At 37.5% G+C, this 21,156-nt stretch overlaps 1 pseudogene; it reads left to right on the top strand.

Annotated features, from left to right (window-relative positions):
* Positions 1-1,440: 1,440 nt before the first annotated feature.
* Positions 1,441-2,852, top strand: LOC140455559 (muscarinic acetylcholine receptor M2-like; annotated as a pseudogene).
* The last annotated feature ends 18,304 nt before the right edge of the window (positions 2,853-21,156 follow it).

The raw sequence follows: 21,156 nt of genomic DNA, 5'->3' as shown, positions 1-21,156 counted from the left end.
AATAAAAACCAATACAATTTGCTCTATCATGCCTCCGTCATCTACTAGATAATAACAACTTGGCCCCATTTCCCTTGTTTTCTTACTTCGTACAATAATTTCCCCTTTTCTCATTCTTAAATATCAATTAAAATACAATGTCCACTGATGTATAGATTTCATTATCTGCAAAAACTTTGAGGAATTTTCCTACAGAAAACTTCAGGACATTTACTCTGGACTGTCAATCATAAACAAGCAGACATGTGCTTAGTGATTTCTGCATAAGTTTCACGAGACCAGAAACGTTAATTTGTTTCGATCTACACATGCTCAGTTTTTCCGGCAATTTCTGTTTTTGCTTCTATTTGTCCCTTCTGGCACTTTTAATCAATATAACATTATTTATGTACATATTCCTGAGTAGTGATTGGGATATATAGTATTTTTATAAAGCCAGCTTGTGTAAAGATTTGTAAAATCTTGCCATGTCAGCTCGATTCTACTCAGCAATGACAACATCCAAAAGAAATAATCAAAGTCGTTTCCTTCACAGTGCTGTTATCACAAAACATTAACCGATGTGATCAGAAAAGTGATGGAATTGCAGTTGGTGATATCATCAGTATTTCTATGGTTTTGTGTTCATTCACACAAACTTAAAAATTTCATATCAAGGTTGCATAACAGGCACATGGTCCATGTTTTTCAAGGTATTTGCGCCCTTGCTTTTTTGGTGGAATTGTTGCAGAAGAGATTATATTTTAGGAATACACGGCGATAATACATCACACCACACCTTCACTTTTGAATGTTTGTGGCTGCCAGAAACATGCTCTAAAATCGTGCTCAGTTGAATGTTCCCTCTTGAACTAAGATCACATGAAAACTGAACCCATGGATGGCAACGATATGAATTTACTCAAACTCAGGGTTGTCCAGTCCTCCAGCAATTGGAGCTCTGAACAGCAACCTCCTCTGCCTAAATCTGATAGTTTATTAGATTTTATCCCACTTGGGGTTTTTGCATTTACCCGAGAGAGGGTTATTTCTGATAGATCTGTTTTCCATTAAATGTCTGGTAATCGCATGAATTGAATGAGTTTAAGTGATTATTTTCTGCTGATACATAAATTCTCACAACTCAAAATTATTAAAGGTAGGCTAGTGATAACAACTGAAAACTTAAAGTAAACATTTGTGATTAAAGTAGGCATTTTGGGGCAATGCAACTAAGGCTAAGACATGTGATTAGTATCAATTTGTAATCAGTTAACATTTAATGCGGCATGAGTTCATTTCGAATTAAACCCCAGCACTCAGAAAGATCTTCACGTTTAGAAGTGTCGCTTGCGTTATTTATTCTTAATTTATTTATAAAAATTTGTTTAATGATCTGAATTCAAAATGCTGTTTTGATATTTATTTTAATTCAACATCTATGTTTTATCAGCGCAAGCTATGCATCAGAATCGAATAACAGAAAATGGAATTGAGACAAATGAATCTCTCAGTAACCCAGATGTCTGGCTCGATACTGGAAAAGGGACTTCTTACAAAATTCTTAAAGTGGTCTTTACTGTGATTGTAGCAGGTTTATTAAGGAAACATTCTGGTCATATTTTCCATTAAACTAAACAGACAATTACAAACAATCAATAACTATTTTATTTTCAGCATAGCCTGTGCTGACTTGATTGTAGGTGTATTCTCCATGAATCTATACACCATGTACATTGTAGTATGTCACTGGTCCATGGGTCCAGTGACATGTGACTTATGGCTTGCTGTAGATTATGTTGTCAGCAATGCCTCTGGAATGAACCTCCTTATGATCAGCCTTAACCGCTACTTCTGTGTGACCAAACAATTTGGTTACCCCTTGACGAGAACAATTAAGAGGGCAGTGATGATTGCAACTGCTTGGATGTTACCATTTGTTATGTTCGCTCCTCCTATTCTCATCTGGCAGTTCATTACAGGGGAACAGAATGTTCGTGATGGCGAGGGTTATGTTCAATTCCTCTCAAATCGTTCCGGTACCTTTGGTACTACGATAGTCGCCTTTTACCTGCCTGTTACTATCATGGTTATGTTGTATGTGTACATTTCACGTGCCAGCAAGAATCGAACAAAGGAGGAAAAGAGGATGTTAGAGTCAAAAATTGGCAGTGTTTGTCCCTGTCTAATGAAAAACAAAATGATGAAATTGGATAGTAACCGCATAACCAATGCATATGCTAATATTACCCCTGTCAAATTGCAAAATAGCAAATTCACAAATTGTAATTACGGACACGAAAAAGAACAAGTATTCTCCAATGAACCAACTTCCTTCAGTGGTGTCCCATCTAAGCAGATGAAACAAGGATTGATGCAAGAGAGAACAAACGTTTCTAATGAGCAAAACTCCCTCAGCATGCAGCTATGCAATTTTTTTCTCTAAAGATAGCTTACCAAACTCAAAACCTTCACAACAGTTCAACTAAATCAGGAAAAGTACCAACCATCAGCACTGAGAATGGGACAGACAGAGAGATCAGACCTAACGATGAAATCAATACCACGACCACGGCCCCTGCCAAGAAGAAGGTAATTGCAACCCGAGAAATGCGGGTCACTCAAACTGTCTTCGCGATTCTCCTGGCATTTATTATAACTTGGACCCCATACCATGTTACGGTATTCATTAAAACCTTTTGTTCAATCTGTGTCCCCAACACAGTTTGCACAATTGGATACTGGCTCTGTTACATTAACAGCACTGTCAACCCAGCCTGCTATGCACTCTGTAATAGCAGTTTCAAGAAAACATTCAAGTATCTTCTTTTTTTCAGTACAGAAATATTGGTACAACAAAATGCATGTTTTAAATAAGCATTGCCTGGTGAATGTCTGTTGACTTTCGTAATGTACATATCACAAAAAGCAATAAGGGAGGTGTCCTTTTGTTCCAGGTTATGAATCAATTACGCAGTTGATAATATAAGAGTCCCATTAGATTATACCTGATTAATATGCGATGCACGTTAAAAATAAAAATACACTGATTATTTTCATGGATTTAGGAAAGAACTGAAAGTTAAACTTCTCAGGATAATTAATCATTGTATTAGAATATCGAGTGAGAATGCAATGTATTGCAAAGTCTACTATCTAGGCTGCAGTATGTAATTTAATGAGGTCAAAAGGTTCAACTAACTAGGCTATTGGCAAATTAAAGCCAACATAACGGATTTGACACGGCCATAACTGTGTCAGTCCGGGTTTACACCATCATGTATCACTTGGCGGTAAAATCAGTGCTCATCAAATTGTAGATGGATACATGTCTTCAGGTTCAGAACTGGAGAAAATCATGGTTTGGAGACGCCGGTGTTGGACTGGGGTGTACAAAGTGAAAAATAACACAACACCAGGTTATAGTCCAACAGGTTTAATTCGAAGCACACTAGCTTTCGGGGCGTTGCTCCTTCATCAGGTGATAGTGGATGGCTCAATCCTAACACACTGAATTTATAGCAAAAATTTACAGTGTGATGTATCCGAAATTATACATTGAAAAATTGACTGTTAAGTCTTTCATCTGTTTGAATACCATATAGTTTCACTTCTTTCATGTGTAAATCACAAAACCTTTGATTAAAAGTTGCATTCTCAGGTTAGCTGTTAACAATGGGTGATAGCTCGACAATATGTTGAAAATCAAGTTGACAATTTAACATATTGAGCAGATTTTGTAGCGGATATATGAGGGAAAGTGTTTCACACACATATTGGTGAGCAAGTGAATTTCGCTCTCTGTAATAGTGGTAGATGCAGAAGCTCTTCCAACATTAAAGGAAGTGTGACGATACTTTGTGTTTAAGTGATGAGTTTTATCCTTTTTTTAATTGGAGAGGTATTTGGAGAGAAATGTGGAGCTGTCTATGAGAAGATTAAGAACTTGTGAAGCCTTGTTTTCTTCAAAAACGTATTCTGTAAGATAGAAGTAGCCTGAGGCGGTGTGGTCAAACCTCCAGCCAACCAAGGCCTTTCATTTAGCTTTCAGCAATTGCTGTTGGGGTCTTGAAGAAATTAAAGCAACTTTTCCTCTCTCAGTTGCAGCCACAAGTTGGAGGTTATCTGTTTACAACGGGGGTTGGAAGTGAGACAATCTGTGTGCTGATTTGTTTTCTCTTTCCAAGTTTGTGTTTATAGGATTCAGCCATATAGGTACAATTAAGTAATAATATTTACTATATCTATTATTCTTTTCAGTTTTAAAATAGAGTTAAGTCTTTCCAATTCATTCGTCTTTTAATTGCATTTTATCTGCATTGGATGAGTAAAGTATTTTTAATGTCCACTTTTTTTTAAATTGAATTACACCTCTGACACAATATCTTGTTTTTGCCTTTAAAATAAGAAAAAAAAATATTGTCCAGACTATATTCTTAGCCTATTTTGAGAGCGTTTTGCCTTGTCCATGACAAATTATTTCGAAGTGTACTCACTATGTCAAGGCTTACATGGCTCTGTGCTAAGTGCTGGAATGAGACTGAAATACTAAGATGGTTGTTTTTTTTAATGAAACGGATCCGATGGGCTGAAGCTTTTTTTTCTGTGCTGTAGATTAAGATGCCTAAGTGCTATTTAATTTATTTTTCTAATATCTACAATCTGCACACTGTGCACAGTGTTTTTATACTATGCATCTTCTTGAATTTATTATCTTGTTTTTAATGATCAATTCATATACCGACTGATTTTACTTTTGTTTCGCAAAAACAAAGAAAAGAGATGTATGATTAATTTGAAATTGCAAACTGTTCTCTTGATCTTTCTTACATAATTGTTGATCAACTAACGCAGTCAGATTTTTGTGTACCAATCTTGTTTCTCTACAAAGTTATGGATCTATATCACCGTTGTTGAAATCCCTCAATGGTAGGTGAATGTCAGTGAGAATTAAGTAATCACAACATTTTTTTTTCCCAAGACTAAATTATTGACAAATAGCAGTTCCTCATTCAGATTTGCGGGTTACTGTGGATTGTATTTGAACATTTGTTTTGGCAAAAACAAACGATTTAACTGTGAATTCTCCAAAATTGTATATTACTTTCACGCATTTATAGTTAGCAACATGACTTCTAATTAAATATTGTGCATGGAACTGCAGCTTCTCCTCCTTAGAATCATCTTCAAAGCATCTCAACAAACAAGAACACAAAACAGTGTTTAAAGCCGTTAATCTCTCTTTAAGTGCTTTCATTCTTCACAAGTGCTTGCAAATGTCTTAGAAGTCATTTAAACTGCCCCATACTTCACTTACAATCACCTTTCTCTCCCAATTCTGGACCTTTACCTAAATATATAAAAAGCACAAAATCTCACCACGGCTAGAAAACAGAAGTCTCAACACGCCAAATGCACCAGACCTAAAAGTCGGAAGGAGTGATGAAGCGTCAGTTTCCATCTCACAAATGCATGCTCCTCCTTAACATAAAGAGGATAGACATTGAGAAAGAAGTAGGCCAGAAATAAATGGTGTACAGACAAACAATGGTGTCCTGCAATTTTGTTGAGCAGTCGTGTTTCATGTGGATGAGAACCTAACAGCAGTTTATGCCTGAAATCTGCCATTTTCTGGAGCGAAACTCTTTGTGATAGATGGACATTGTATGGCCAGTGGTTGACAATGTGGCAAAAACAGAACAGAGACTAACGTTATCGTCTCTGCAACTCAACGTGTTCTGTTATCTCTTCTGATGCAAGAGAAGAAACAGAAATTGGTGAACACGGATAATGTTTTGTGTGAAGGAAACGATAAGAAAGCATTGGTGGACAGAACATTTAGGCATGAATACGAGAGAACATTATATGGAGGGTGAGTATTGTCTGGGGTAGTTGTGAACAGATGAAAATCTGGAAATGCAAATGTGGGTCTTACTTCGAAAAGCACCATTCCAAGACCTGCCCTCTTCTGGTCCGGCGTATCTTTGGTCCGCTTTATATGATTGAGGAGATACACCCCAACTGCTTTAGCTCAATGCCACTTCCATTCACAACTGGTTGGTTGGACAATTAACCAAATTCCTCCTGTCAGCTCGAATTGATTTTGGAACAGCTCCGCCAATCTTGTTGTACAATTACCAGATAAGACATTAACATTCAGACATTTCTAGATCCTCGTTCCATTTCCATCACTGGAGCTACCTGGGATGTACAATTAATGAATTCTTTGTGACAATTTGATTGTTCCATTTTCTTATTTAGATAAGCTCCTTTCTCCTTTCTCCTGTCAATTTGTGATATGTGACAAAAGCATTAAATTCCAAGGGTCCTGTCAGGGAACATCTGCTTTCTACGAATAACCCAATTGAAAAAGATTTTAAAAGAAAAAAATAAGCAATTTCCATTGGTATGATTTTCGATAACGAAAGAAGACAAATTGGAGATCATTTTTTAAAGGAAACAACCTGACAAAAGATGAAGATGATTAATTTTGCACAATTGTCTGCTAAGATCTGAAATGCATTGTATCAAAGTGCAACGGAAGCAAATCGAATTGTAATTATAGAAGGGAAATGCAGCTGTGTTTAAATAAACATTGTAGGAATAAAAGTAGACAGCAGAGGGGTGGAGTTCAAAGGAAGCCCATTTGAAAGAAATAATTTAGCAATGATGGGGAGAAATGTCTCTTTGTTGTAAGCCAGAGAGATTCTCCTTTAATTGAGAGATGGGATGTACTGGAGATGTCATGCCTGGAGCAGAGAATACTGAGGACTGGGCGCAAAGAACTGACATGATTGAGGGAATCAATGGACACGGGCAATGAATTGATAGTAATGGGCAGAAGGTGTAGAAAAAAATCTGAGAATAAGTATTTTCTCCAAAGGGTGTTGGAAATTTCGAACTCACCGCCTGTACACAGGATCAAAGCAGGACTTGCTCATGTTAGGCCATTGGTTAGGCCACTTTTGGAACATAGTCTATAATTTTGATATCCCTCCTGTAGGAAGGATGTTGTGAAACTTGAAAGTGTTCAGATAACATGTAAAACAATGTTGCAAGGATTGGTGCTTTTGTGCTATCGGGAGCGATGGATTGATTTATTTTTCTCTTGAGATTCGGACGCTGAGGGGAGATCCTCTGGAGGTTAATGATATCATAACGGACATGGATATGATAAATAGACAAGGCCTATTCCCCGAGATAGAAGAGTTCAGAACAAGTGGGCATAGGTTTTGTGTAAAAGAGGAAAAATTTAAACGTGACCTTAGGGGCAAATTTAACACGCAAAGAATGTTGTGTATGTGGAATAGATGATAGAGGACGTGGTGGCGGGTACAATCACAACGTTTAAAAGGCATTTGGATGGGTATATGAACAGAAAGGCTTAAAAAAGTGGTGTGGGCCAAATGCTGGCAAATGGAACTGGATTCATTTTGGATACCTGGTCAGCATGGACCAGTTGGACCAAACGTCTATTTCTGTGCTCGACATCTCTATGACTCTTTGACTCGAGGTAATAAGATGTGCACCTGTGATACCAACGTTTACAGGGGTATGAGCTAAGTATTACAAAATGGTATCAGAATAGATTTCTTTTGATTCTCGCAGAATTGATGGGCCTTTACTGTCGTGCTTGTCGAATTCACAATGACTGTAAATTGCACAGAAACTTTGATTAAACATATTTGAGCTGAATGAACACACTGTAGAGAATTTGAAAAAATTCCAGATTTCAAATTCAGCCATTATACATTTTCGTATTTGGAGTTTTATGGAAGCTTGGGTGCTGGATCGTTCCTCATGATACCATCCCAGTCCTGGAACATTCCAGTCCCTCCTTCTCCCTGGGATGTGTCGGAGCTAAAACCGTTAACATCAGCCCTGTGAATCCTGAAGATTTACGACGATTACTTTTGAACAAGGGATGAAACTATTGAGTCTGTGTTTACTTTTGAACACGATGAAGATGTTCCCATGTTTCTAACGTTGAGATTCCCAGCCTTGAGTACAGACAACTGACAGATAGCGTGTCTTTTCTACAGGTCTGAGCTTATCTGGACTTCGCAGAGTGGATGGGATACCTCTGATCTGTCAAGATCATGGATGAAAGGCCAACGGGCAGATTCACATTCAATTCAGGTTTCTGAGGCATTGATTCTGGTTGAACATCTGCCTTGGGAACTTTAATACCGAAAAGTTTGTCGAATTGAATGTCACACCAAGCATACTTTATTAAAAATAACTGCCTTTTCGACAGAGAAAGATACTTAATCTTAAGGAAGACTTACACGTAAAGTGTTGGGAAGACATTAATTCTTACCTTTTTTTCTGAAATCACAGTTTGGCTCCCAATATCATTTTGAGAGATATAGAAATTGGTGAAAAGAGAAATCGTCAGGTTGAAAGGGAAAAGGAGATCTCGTCAATGAAGATACTTCACCACAGACTATAAAGGAAACTCATGAAGAGAAAAGAAATGGAAAACAATCTCGGGTCCTTTCAGTACATGAAGTCGGCCCCATGAATTCGTTGTGTTGGTGTTTTTTAAAAAAAGGCACTGTCAAGGCAGATATGGGAAAACAGAATAAGCCAGTGATTTTTGTTGAAGTGATAACAGAAAGCTAAAGAATGTACAACCGGGTCAGGGTTTGGTTGAGAAGAAAGTGTCAGACCTCTTTAAAGCATTTACATCTGTGTGTAAGGTGTAATTATGAATGCACGGAGGAATAGGTAATCAATTTAAGATTTTAAGTAATATAAGTACAAGTCAATATGTGATGCTGGAGATAATGAGGAGATTCAGAAGCAGTATTGCCAGGAAAAGTGGCAATATGTGGATTTCTGGCGAAAACATCAATGTTCCATGATAAAAAGTGAAGTTAGAGAGTGAGTGCAAAGCAGTGAAGGGTATGACTAAAACATAATTTCTATCTTCTCATAATGCGGTTTCACCTTGGCAACGATATAGATTGATCAGAGGTGGAAGTAATATCTACTGTGGTTCAAATGTCAGTTGACAATAAGCAAGTGTGGGTGTTATCAGAATTATATCCTAGGAATTTCCAAACTGCATGGTAACAAGGTAACAAAGTCACCAGTGGAAACAGAAGGAAAACTCAAAGAATAAAGGTAAGAAAATTGACATTCTAACATACTTGATCACATGTTTGAGGAAGCAAAAGAAAAATTAGTTGAACGACTGTGGGACTCATTCTTAGTTCAGAGAAAATAGTCGAAAGACAACAATCTAAACCTACCCATGGAGGCACCTGGCCACCCTGTAAAAGAATTAGTAAATTTTCGGATAGGTACGGACTACCCAGGAACACAGACCGATCGAGGGTCGCTTTTTACATCAGGATTATTCAGGGAAGTCTTTGGGTAGCATTGGCATAAAACAATTAAAAACCACTGTGCACCTTAATTTCGAGGAACGTTTGAACGCTAATATCAACATTTAATTTCCATGTTGAAGGCTTATATTTAAGACAATTTAGAGAACTGGAGTAAAGGAAGTCATTCTGTACTTTTTGTAGCTATGTATACAAGGATGAATCTACTAAATTTATTCAATTTCAATTAGTTTTTGGGCATAAGGTGAACTTAATTGATAAGAAATTGGTGAGTCACAATTCAGATAGATTTGAACTATTTGTCAACTTTTCGGGAAGATTAAGTACTACCAGAAAGTTTGAAAGAGAATATTTGAAGGTAACACAGCACGTGACGGAAGAGGAAATAGACAAGAAGAGAGAATTCATCATTTCGCTCAGAGATAATGTGTTAGTGTTATTCCGAGTGATAGTTGAAACTTAAAAGGCAAGCTTCTGTGTGACTCAATGAACCAAAAGGAAATTGAGTGATGTAAATGATTTGTTAAGAAGGCCAGATAGAACTAAATCTTACAGTGAATAAGGTATTTTGATAGAAAAGGATAGAACAAGGAAAATGTGTTATTGTTTCCACATTAACAATAACACTTCGATGACTCTAAAATGGACATAAAATTAAATCGGACAACGTGCATTTTCTCAAAAAATAGATACATTGTTGAGTTGTCTCCCAGAGGAAAATCGAAATGACTTGATTGAGTTATTATAATCGTATAGGTAGATATGTAGGAATAATCTGGGACGTACTACTCTGATTATGTATAATGTCGAAATGGGAACTGCTATTCTAATTAAAAAAACATTCTTCTCAACATAAACCTCAAAAGTTGGCACAGGTGCAAAAAATGATTAAACGCATGTTCAAAGACAATGTATTCAAACTGAGTTGCAAGACTGAATCTCAACCATAGTAGTGATGCCAAAATGAGATGCTAGCGAATGATTATGGGTGACTATCAGAAAGTCAATCATGTCAAGAAGTCAGATTCACATCTTATTCCGCATCTGTATTGAGAAGGCAGGACAAGCAACCTACATTTCAAAGTTGGACATACAGAGAGTAGAGTGGCATACACCTTTATCCGAAAGGGCAAAAGAAATTTCAGGTTTTGTGATGTCGAATGGACTTCACGAGTTTAAAGTCATGCATTCGGCATGTAAAATATGTCAGCTGCATTTCAAAGACGAACGAAAGAATTTTTTTTATGATTATCCAATTGTGTGATGTACATCAACGATGTTTTGATTTTCAGTCATACAGCAAGAACATTGATAATATCCATCAGAATAGTTCAATTCGGAGGTGCGCTTGAAAATAAACCTCGCTAGGCAATGGGATTTAACATGGACAAATCGCCACACAGGAGCTAAAAACAAAAGATATTGAGCAATTTTCCACAGCACCACTGACGTGAGATGCATCATAATTCTTGGAATTTACTTGTTTGTTCTGAATTTTAGCAGTGTGGTTACTCCAGTGATTGACTTGTTGATGAACTGCACCAAACGTCAATGGACAGAAGAATGTCAGAAGTTATTTGACAGTCTGAAAGCTTAGTTAACTACGAAGCCAATGCTATTCAACGATTTTCTAAGTGTCTATTGATGCAGGTAATGTGGATATTGGTGCTGTACTATTGCAGGATGATGACGAGAAGAGATAAGGACCTATTCGATTATTTTTCATAAAATTTAAGAATTATCAACAAAACTACTCCACAGTTGAGAAGGAGACTTTTAGTTTCACGTTGTCTGAAATATTTTGGAAACAACTCTATATACTGAATAAAATCCCTGAAAGTTTTTGGGAAAAATTAAGGAAAACGTTTAAGAATCTTTCAAGGAAGCTTCTTACTGCGGTCATTACATTTTAAAATTTTACGTGTGGGTGGATGACAGAACATAATTTCCAACACAGTATCATGACTTGGATAAAGGAAACGGAGGAGTTAAAATGGGGGGGGGGGGGGGAGCTGAGAAATGGAATGTCGTACTGAATGTTTGCATGTTAAGATACATATATATGGAGAGAGAGAGAGTGAGAAAGGGAGAGCAGTTTAATAATAAAGTTAGAATTAGGAAATTTTATTTATATATATTGAGGGGTTTGTTCTAGTTCACAGCAATTCCCACAGATGTGTATAAACCTGATCTGAGAGAACTGATTGTGCATTTCAGTATCTGGCAAAGGTAGACAGCAGAGTTTTGATCTCTCAATATCTTAACCCTAACATGAATGTACAGTAAGTTACCACTTACCAATACGACTGTGCTCACTCACCTCCAGAATCAAATCATTTTCAACACAAATAGTCAAAAAGAAAGCAAAGTACTTCCATTGAAATTAAAATTCAGCAATAGATTCAAGCATCACAAACTTTTCTATTTCTGCTTCCAATGTCAAAACTCAAGCAATAGCGATTGTCTATTTAATTCTTCAACACTTTTCAAATTGAAAGATTTATTTGCTAATTAATTTAGTCATGAATTTTATATCAGACAGCGTCAAAGTACAATGTAGTCACTTATCCCGAACTGAATATCAATGTTGTTCCACAGATTTCTCAGTTTACATCCTGCATTTTGCACCTCCAGCAACATTGCTAGGTAACCGTTGTGTACTTTGAAAATATTCATATGCATTTCTGCAAATGCAGAGAATGGATTTGAAGATGTCTCATCTCGCCTGAAAGCTGCAAATATATCTGATTCGAAAGAAAAATTCAGTATTCACTGTTGTCGAGGATAAAGTAGAGTACTGAGTTTCACTAACTCAAGATATGAATAGCAATTACTGTAATGGCAAACTCAATTACAGTAGCTAAACTGATCATAGGAGACATAGTGGTTTTCTGATTATTATCGTGGATGAGCAAGACAGTAAAAATGTTCGAAAATGTGGTTCCAAAATCACACCATTGAAGTTGTTGCTACTTCATTTCAGTTGACAAAATCAACCATTAAATGACATCCATGGATGACTTATCGCTGGTTGTAAAGACCATTCTGGTTTACAACAAATGCTATCTTTATCTGTTCTCACGTAAAAGGGATGTTGGATCCACACTTGCATTTCTTACTAACTCTTTCATGGAATTTTGTTGGAAGCCTTTCGGTGTAATGGCACTTAGCGATGGGCAGAACAGAATATTAATAGAAATACCTCAAACCCTAAGGACAAACAAGACATTTATTGTGCAATTTCCAACTGTGGCTTAAAGAAGTGATTTGAGATTTTTATGGAATGGGCGTCCATCTGAATTATCCGTGAATAAATAAATTATAAGAAATGAAAACAAAACACGCTAAATATGCCAAAATGTTAATAGATTCGCAGAAGCTGTATATATGGAAACTGAAGCGAGGAACAATGGGACATCCCCTCGGCATTGGCGTATGGGCCCCTTCCTAATGAAAGATAGTACATTTGTAAAGTACTTCTCTCACGAATTTAAAACTTTTTTAGAAATTAATTCAGGTATGGCTTGCAACCTATCAATGATATGGGAGACCATCAAAGCTTGCACGTGAGGTTTGAACATCTCCTATTCAGCGACCCAGAAAAAATTGAAGGGACAACAACAGCGTCTGCTCGAAGCTCGCTTAAAAGCAGCTGAAACAGCATAGGCTGATAGACCTATTATTAAATTGCAAAGGATTACGGCTCTTAGGACAGCTCTAAACACTACGCTTACTCAAACGGCTAAGAGGGAAATATTATTTGCAAAACAAAGATTATATGAATATGGTGACAAACCGGGTTGATACGTAGCATTTCTTGCAAAGGGAAAAAAAGGCCCCTCAGACTATTATGTCTATCAGGGAAAGTACGGGTATTTTGACTCATGATCATAAAGAGATTAATGTGATCTTTAGAGAATTTTATTCTGAGTTATATAAATCGCAGGATTGTGAAGATAGGACTAGGAGGATGCAGACATTTTTTTTTAAAATTGACCTTTCCGGGCCTAACTCCGGAGCAGGTATCGATCCTAAATGCTCCTCTAACAGTCCAAGAAATACTTGATGCAATTAGAGAACTTCAGAGCGGTAAGGCACCGGGCCCAGATGGTTTTCAAGCTGAATTCTATAAAGAATTTACAGAAATATTGGCTGGTCCACTTATGGACATATATAACTATGCATATAGTCAGGGCTGTCTCCTGCCTTCACTGAAAGTGGATAATATCTCTCTTATCCTTAAAAAAGGAAAGGATCCAGAAGATTGTACGTCATATAGACCAATATCCTTGCTAAATGTAGATTTTAAAATCCTTTCTAAAACGTTAGCACTGAGACTAGAAAGGGTACTGCCACATATTATAAAGGTGGATCAGACGGGGTTTATTAAGAGCCGTAGATCATCCAATAATATTAGAAGGGTTTTGAATATGATTCAAGCCTGTCATCAGGGAAAGATACCAGGAGTAGTAGTTTCATTAGACACGGAAAAGGCTTTTGATAGGGTTGAATGGTCATATTTGTTTTACACATTGGAAAGGTTTGGCGTTGGACAGGTGTTTACCAAATGGGTCTCAACATTGTATAGTGATACCAAAGCAGTTGTGGTTACCAATGGATTAGGTTCGGATAGCTTCAGTGTGGGTTGGGGCTGCCGTCAGGGATGTCCTCTCTCGCCATTGTTATTTACGCTAATAATTGAACCACTAGAAGAAGCTATACGAGCTGATCCTAATATAACGGCCCCGAGGATTGGTACAGGTAAACATAAAATTACCCTTTATGCAGGTGATGTTCTTTTATTCCTCAGTAATCCTCTGATGTCTGTACCTCGCCTAATCCAAGTTATTAATACATTTAGTGCATTCTCAGGCTATAAAATTAATTTTTCAAAATCGGAGGCTATGACAATGAGTGGCCTTGCTATGGCACCCCACTTAGGGGACGGAACCTTTTTTTCCTTTCGTTGGTCCCTGGAGGGCTTCTTATATTTAGGAATTTTTATTACTCCAGTACTTGGTCAGTTGTATAAGGCTAATATTGTGCATTTACTGGAAAGGATAAGGCCGGACCTCCAGCGATGGGGAGACCTTCCAATTTCCTGGTTAGGGAGAATAGCACTAATTAAAATGAATGTTCTGCCCCGTCTCCTATATCCTATGAGAATGCTTCCGGTGATGCTGCCGAGGATGGCTCTACATAAATTATATGGCTGGCTGGGTTTCTTTATCTGGAATCATCGACGGCCCCTCACTAAGCTGAAGAAGTTACAGCTTCCACAGACAAGGGGAGGACTGGATTTCCCAGATTTTAGGAAATATCATTTAAGGTCCCTATTAACTTCCATAGCTGATTGGGTCTTGTCTGATCCACAATCAATCTGGTTGGACATCGAGACTTCTGAAGTAAAATACCAACTTATTGACCTCTTATTTTCAGACAAGAGGAAAATCATTACAGATCACTGTAAAAACCCTCTAATACTAAACACGATTAAGGCTTGGAATATAATGCGGAAAAATGAGGGTATTTCACATAAAACATCCCCCTATGCACCGCTAGTGGGAGCATGGGGATTCCAACCGGGTTTTACAGATGCCACTTTTAAACTCTGGAGATCCAGGGGTATCTCATATCTAGGGGACCTATTTAAAGATGGTGTCCTGATGTCTTTTGAACAGCTGCGTCAGAAATTCGGATTACCTACTGGAGACCTCTTTCGATACTTCCAAATTCGAGATTATATACAGAAGAAGACTACGTTATTAGATAGTCCTTATAAATCAGATACAGAATGTCATGTCCTCCGACCAGTGGGGGTATCTTCCGTCAGCACTATTTATCATTTACTACATGATGAAGTATCGGGAGATCTGGACAATCTGCTTAAAACATGGGATCAGGATTTGGGATTAGAAATCTCTCTAGAAACGTGGAATGATATTTGGGAAAATGCTAGAAGAATTACTATCTGTAACAGAACCCAGGCTATCCAGCTGAAGATACTTCATCGGACCCATATAGCACCGTTTCGATTGGCAAAAATTAAGGCAGGAGCATCTCCAATGTGTCCCAAATGCAAAATATAGGTGGGCACTCTTGTACATTGCTTATGGACCTGTCATAAGATCCGTAGATATTGGACTAAAGTAGCAAGTACCCTGACAGAAATTTTAGGAATGGAAATTGAAGTAGACCCTGTATCTCTCCTTTTGGGCTTTTCGAACTTTCCCTCCCTGGACATGTACGGGAAGAGACTATTTTCTATTCTCTCTTTCTGTGCACGGAAAAATATTTTGGTGAACTGGATGGCTGAGGGCCCCCCCCCCCCCCCCCCCCCCCCGGACTTTCAAATTGGTACAGATTAATTATGGAATGTATTCCCCTTGACTTCCTTACAAATATAGTGCACCGAAAGACCGAATTATTTTATAAAATATGGCAGCCCTTCTTCAATTACATAAATACAGATATTTCGGCTATCCTAACAAGGGCTTTTGTTTAATTGAGATTACACACCTGGCTGGTCCGGGGCCATTTAGGAGAGGAATCCCTCACGAATACAGGTTTTATTACATTTGATGTTAACACATTCCGAGCATGTAAGAGACTTATATATACACTCTGGTTAGTTGTAGGTTAGATTAGTAGAAAGTTGAGTTTTGTCTTTTTTTCTTTTTCGGTATTTTTTCTTTTGTTAAATTTTGGCTATTATATATTTGATTTAATTGTATATCAATGTTTGTATTTGAGAGTTTTGTTTATTTTTGTAAACTTGTAAAAATGTTTAATCTCTATAATAAATACACTACGAGGAAACAAGTGTTTCAGTTTAGAAAATATACATGATGCTTTATGCACAAGAATATCCCGCTAACCAGATGAGCCAAAAATGTAAATGCTTTCTGCACAAGGGGTAGATAGCATTGGTCGTTAAAGTTGTTCTTCTACATTTTTTTCAAATGTATATTTTTGTGGGAAGTAAACCTACTGTTACTACTAAATATTAAATGTAATCTCATTAACTGGGACTGGATTTTCACCTCAAGATTAAGTCGAGGTGCAAAACACTAGTGTTTCCTTTGGAAAAATCTCTTCTTCTTTTGATCTGCCTTCTCAGTCTTTACACCATTTTGGTTTTGTGTTTTGATTTGGAGATTGGGAAGGCCATATATGTGAAAGGAAAGCACACTTCTGAGATCTCAATGCCCACTCTGAAGAGCACAGGATAAGTGTATGTTTGTCACCCACATTTTCAATTGCTGCATGTTTTGAATGCCCTTAAACAAATGTTCCATGTAGCGGTTTTGAACATTTCGTGAAGCCAGCTCTGTACTTTTTCAGTTTAGCACATTTTCTGTCTTTGCTACAGCCTGTTCAATTAGGTATTGTGCTTAACAATTTTTGATAAATCCTCTATGTAAGTCTTGTTGCCTGAATGATTTCAGTTGGTTCGTTAATCTGTTTCCTTCTTTATTAATTGCAGAATGTTGCATTATGGAAGGGGCAATTTGTTTACACCGAAACATGTTTTAAAAGTTATTTCTTGTTAACTTAACAAGTCAACAAGCTTATCTTTGGCATTTTCAATACAAAACCTTAGATATTTAATTAAAGTTGTTTCAAAACCAATCAATTTCTTTTATGTTGTCCTCCAAGACACCGTTTTCCCCTTTGCACTGCCTTTACACTCCGATATTCCAATCTTTCTTCAGTTGTAATGAAGAGCAATGTCTTGCAGTATTTATTAACTTTCTCTCCAGGAAAGACATCTGACCGAAGGCCGAATTGCAGCTTGTTCTGCTTTTAGCTCTCTGTGAACATTTACCTCAGAGTTTAGCTTCTCAAACACCTAGATAATGTTCGTTCAGTTCGAGGAAGGGACATGGTGACAGAACAGAACAGAAATGGGGTTTGTCAGTTTGTAGCCACATTTGACGAAACGGTAACACAGTTGGAGAAAGGCACAGAGGTAGAACAGGTAACAAACAGTGGTGGGCAATCATTACTGTGGTGTTGCAGAACTCGAGCCTCTCTTTGTCAGCGATATTTTCCAGTTGTGACATAAACACATATGTGGGACAGGGGCATCAACTGTAACAAAATAGGTTTTGCTGAACGCAGAACTAAACTCAGGCAAGGAAAAGATCGTCTCATGCGATGGGCGACTGTCAAGTGGGGACGGATTTTGGTTTTGTGGAGTGTTTATACCGGAAATGTCGGAGGTTTATCAAGGAAACTGCTTTGTGAAGAACTTGAAAGTGACCAATTTTCAGCTTGATTGTAGCTGTTCAAGAAAGCAGGTCACCAGAACATTCTGCAGGGCAACTAAGGATGGAAAATAAATGCTGGCCAGTCAGTTACGACTACACCCAACAAAAAAAGTATAAAATATATCTCTTATGATTACAAGATGTTTTGTATCTGATGTGAGTTACCTGAACATATTTATTCACTGATTATGATTAATGTCTATCACTATGGAATCCAGATTCTATTCAATGTTTTGAATATTTTAGTGTCAACAGAAACATCATTAAATATCAACAGCGGTTCAATCAAAATGGACCAGTGAATGATATATCTTTTTTATCATTGACTCAGGAAAGATGCATGATCCTCTTCCTGATACTATTGGTGTTCATCGAAAGATTGTGCCTGCAGATATTGACTCTGTTCACGTTCGTTATTTTCAGCGAGTAAATCCAGTTCTGGAGTGAACTTTATTCACTCTTCCTGCCTGAATAAATGGATATAATTTTATTTTCAATGTTAGTTGATTTATTTAGAATGCTATAGACATTCACATTTATCCCCATTTCCTCCATATGATACTTTCTTCTTAAGCTTAAAAACTTCATATTTCCATCTCAAATTAGAAATCTTAAACTCGAATTCTGATTAGCACACAAGTCACAAATTCAGAACACCGCATGGAGATACATAGACTTTCAATCATTAGTTACAGATTGTGCAGTCATAACTTGGAGTGCACCTTTGGTCATCCATTTTGCTTTATATTCTCCCTGACTTGAGATCATTGCTTGTCTGTGAGTTGGCTTAATGTTATAACACGCATGGAGCAGCTTTCAATCATAATTGATGTAATCGACAGACTCACAGTGAACCCATTTCAAAATTTTAATTTAAAATAATAGATACCTATGAGGCTTGTGCGGAGTTGACAATCTCTCACTCAGTTCCTTAAACACATTCCTGCAAAGTCGCTATCTCCTTCACTACTTCTTTGCCTCTTCATTACTTTCTGACAAATTTAGCTTTTCCATCAGAACATTAGGAAAATTCCCAATATGCAGTGACTAACACTAAATCCTTTTTGAAATGTTACATTCTGTAAAAGTAAATTTGTTTTAGGAACCTATGAACCAGAATCGGTCATTCAGCCCGTCAAGTCTGCTCTGCTGAAGGTGCAAAGAATATTGGTTGAAAGTATCAAGACCTTTATTCACACAATACACGTAAACCTTCACATTACTGATAAGCAAAACTGCATCAAACTTTATTTTCCATATCTTCAACACACGTATTTAAATGGCCGCACTTCCACAGTAACAAGGGGTACAGATTGGAAAGTTTCCTCACCCTCTGAAAAAAGAACATATTCTCCTCATTTGGTGTTGAAAGGCTCTCAAGCCAGAGGAACAAGCCTATTTACAGCCATTCTTGAGGTTCCTTATATATTTGTAGTGCTCAATGAGATAGCGACTTGTTCTTCAAAATTCGACAGAATAGGGATCAATTTTATACAACCTTTCTTCAGAGGAATGTCCTGCAAACCCGAGAACAAGTGTAGGGAAATTTCCTTCTGTAGTAAAGATTATTGTTTTGATTAAAGGAGACCCAGACATGCAGTAAACGAGGTGATATCTGAGCAAGCTCCCATTGAGATATAACAAGAGTTCATTACATCTATACTGAAATTCCATTGTTACAAAGGTGAACATTCTATTCGCATTCCTAATCTGTTTGTTTTGCTTTCACAGATACATTGACAAGGGATTGCAGTTTCAGAGTTCCTTTAAAGTAGAGCCACAGGTAGATAGGAGAGAGAAGAAGATATTTGGCATGGTTTCCGTTATTAGGCAGAGCATCGAGTATAGGAGTTGGGTGGTAACGTTGAGGCTGTACAAGACATCAGTGAGACAGCTTTTGGGATCATGGATCATGTGTTCAATTTTGGTCTCCTTCTGATTGGAAGTATCCTGTGAAACGTGAAGACATTTATAAGGATGTTGCCAGAGTTGGGGGATTTAAGCTGTAGGGAGAGGCTGAATAGGCTGGTACTGCTTTCCCAGGAGTGTCGGAGGCTGAGGGGTGACCCTATAAAGGTTTATAAAATCATGAGGGGTATGGATACAATGAACGACAAGTTTTGTTTTCCCTATGTGAGGAAGTCTAGAACTATAGGATATAGGTTCAGGGTGAGAAGGGAAAGAGGTAAAAAAAAAGACCTAATATAGAACTTTTCATGCATATGGTGATGCATGTATGGAATGAGCTGTCAGAAGATGTGATGGAGGCTAGTACAATTAAACCATTTAAAAGGTGTATGAATAGGAAGAGTTAATATGGATATGGGCCAAATGCTGACAAATGGGACTAGTTTAGATTGGGATATCTGGATGAATTGACTGAAGATCAGTTTCTGTGCTATATACCTCTTTGATTCGATGACACCATCGAACACCATTCGTTGTTTACCAAGCATTTCCAAGCTCCCACCATTTGTGGAGTACTCTGGGCATCTATTCTTCTTATCAATTGTGATATCCTCCAATATATAAATTTCATATATTAGTAGACTTGTTCTTCTCAACCAGTACTCATGTCAAATTCTCCTGAAAATATTTTACATCTGCCTCGTAAAGAAATTCATTATGTTGATTTGTGCCTTCTGCATATTTGGAAAATTAGATTTGGTTCCCACGTCAAAATCATTAATATATGTTGTGTCCTGACGTATGTATTGATCTTTGTCCTCCTACCTTATTCACAATCTACAATGGCAGAATGATCCATTTATTCTTCGTCTCTGAATTCTGCCTGATAACAAATCTTAAGAAATGCCAATGTGTTTATTGCCATGCTCTGATATTTAGCAAGGAATATGCAGCCATGAATTATGGATTGACTTACAGACAGAAAGGGGAGATGATTTCTAGATATTGGGCCATAGACTCGCATTGAAGTGATTCGTTCTACGGGATGGCTGACCGGGAGACTCTGCTATTCTTGCTGAAGTCCGTCAGGTGTATGGATGCAGTTACAGACTGATAATCAATGGGTTTGGTCAAAATATCACTTTCATATCCATCATGAAATGGATGTTTGACTTGGGATTGGGTTTTGTAGCATCGAGAGAGGAACGCTGTCAAGTCATGACTCCCATTTCATTTTTTTCCTTAATTTAAATATTCGTTTTCATTAAACGATTTACTTGATTAGCTATTCGTCACTGTCAACAAAATAAAGTATTGTGACGTGTATATATGAATATTAATCTCAATTTGGCAACTTGCAAACAGCAACAGATGATGGGGATAGAACATAGAACAGTACAGCACAGAACAGGCCCTTCAGCCCACAATGTTGTGTCGACCATTGATCCTCATGTAAGCTAAACCTAATGTATGAACCCTCAAATGTCTGTGACCATATGCACGTCCAGCAGTCCCTTAAATATCCCTAATGACCTCGCTTGCACAACTGCTGCTGGCAATGCATTCATGCTCTCAACTCTGCGTAAAGAATCCATCTCTGACATCCCCTCTATACTTTCCGCCAAACAGCTTAAAACTATGAC

This window comes from Chiloscyllium punctatum, chromosome 30 (genome assembly GCF_047496795.1).
Source record: "Chiloscyllium punctatum isolate Juve2018m chromosome 30, sChiPun1.3, whole genome shotgun sequence".
NCBI lineage: Eukaryota > Metazoa > Chordata > Chondrichthyes > Orectolobiformes > Hemiscylliidae > Chiloscyllium > Chiloscyllium punctatum.
This window is presented reverse-complemented; position numbering and strand designations above follow the sequence as displayed.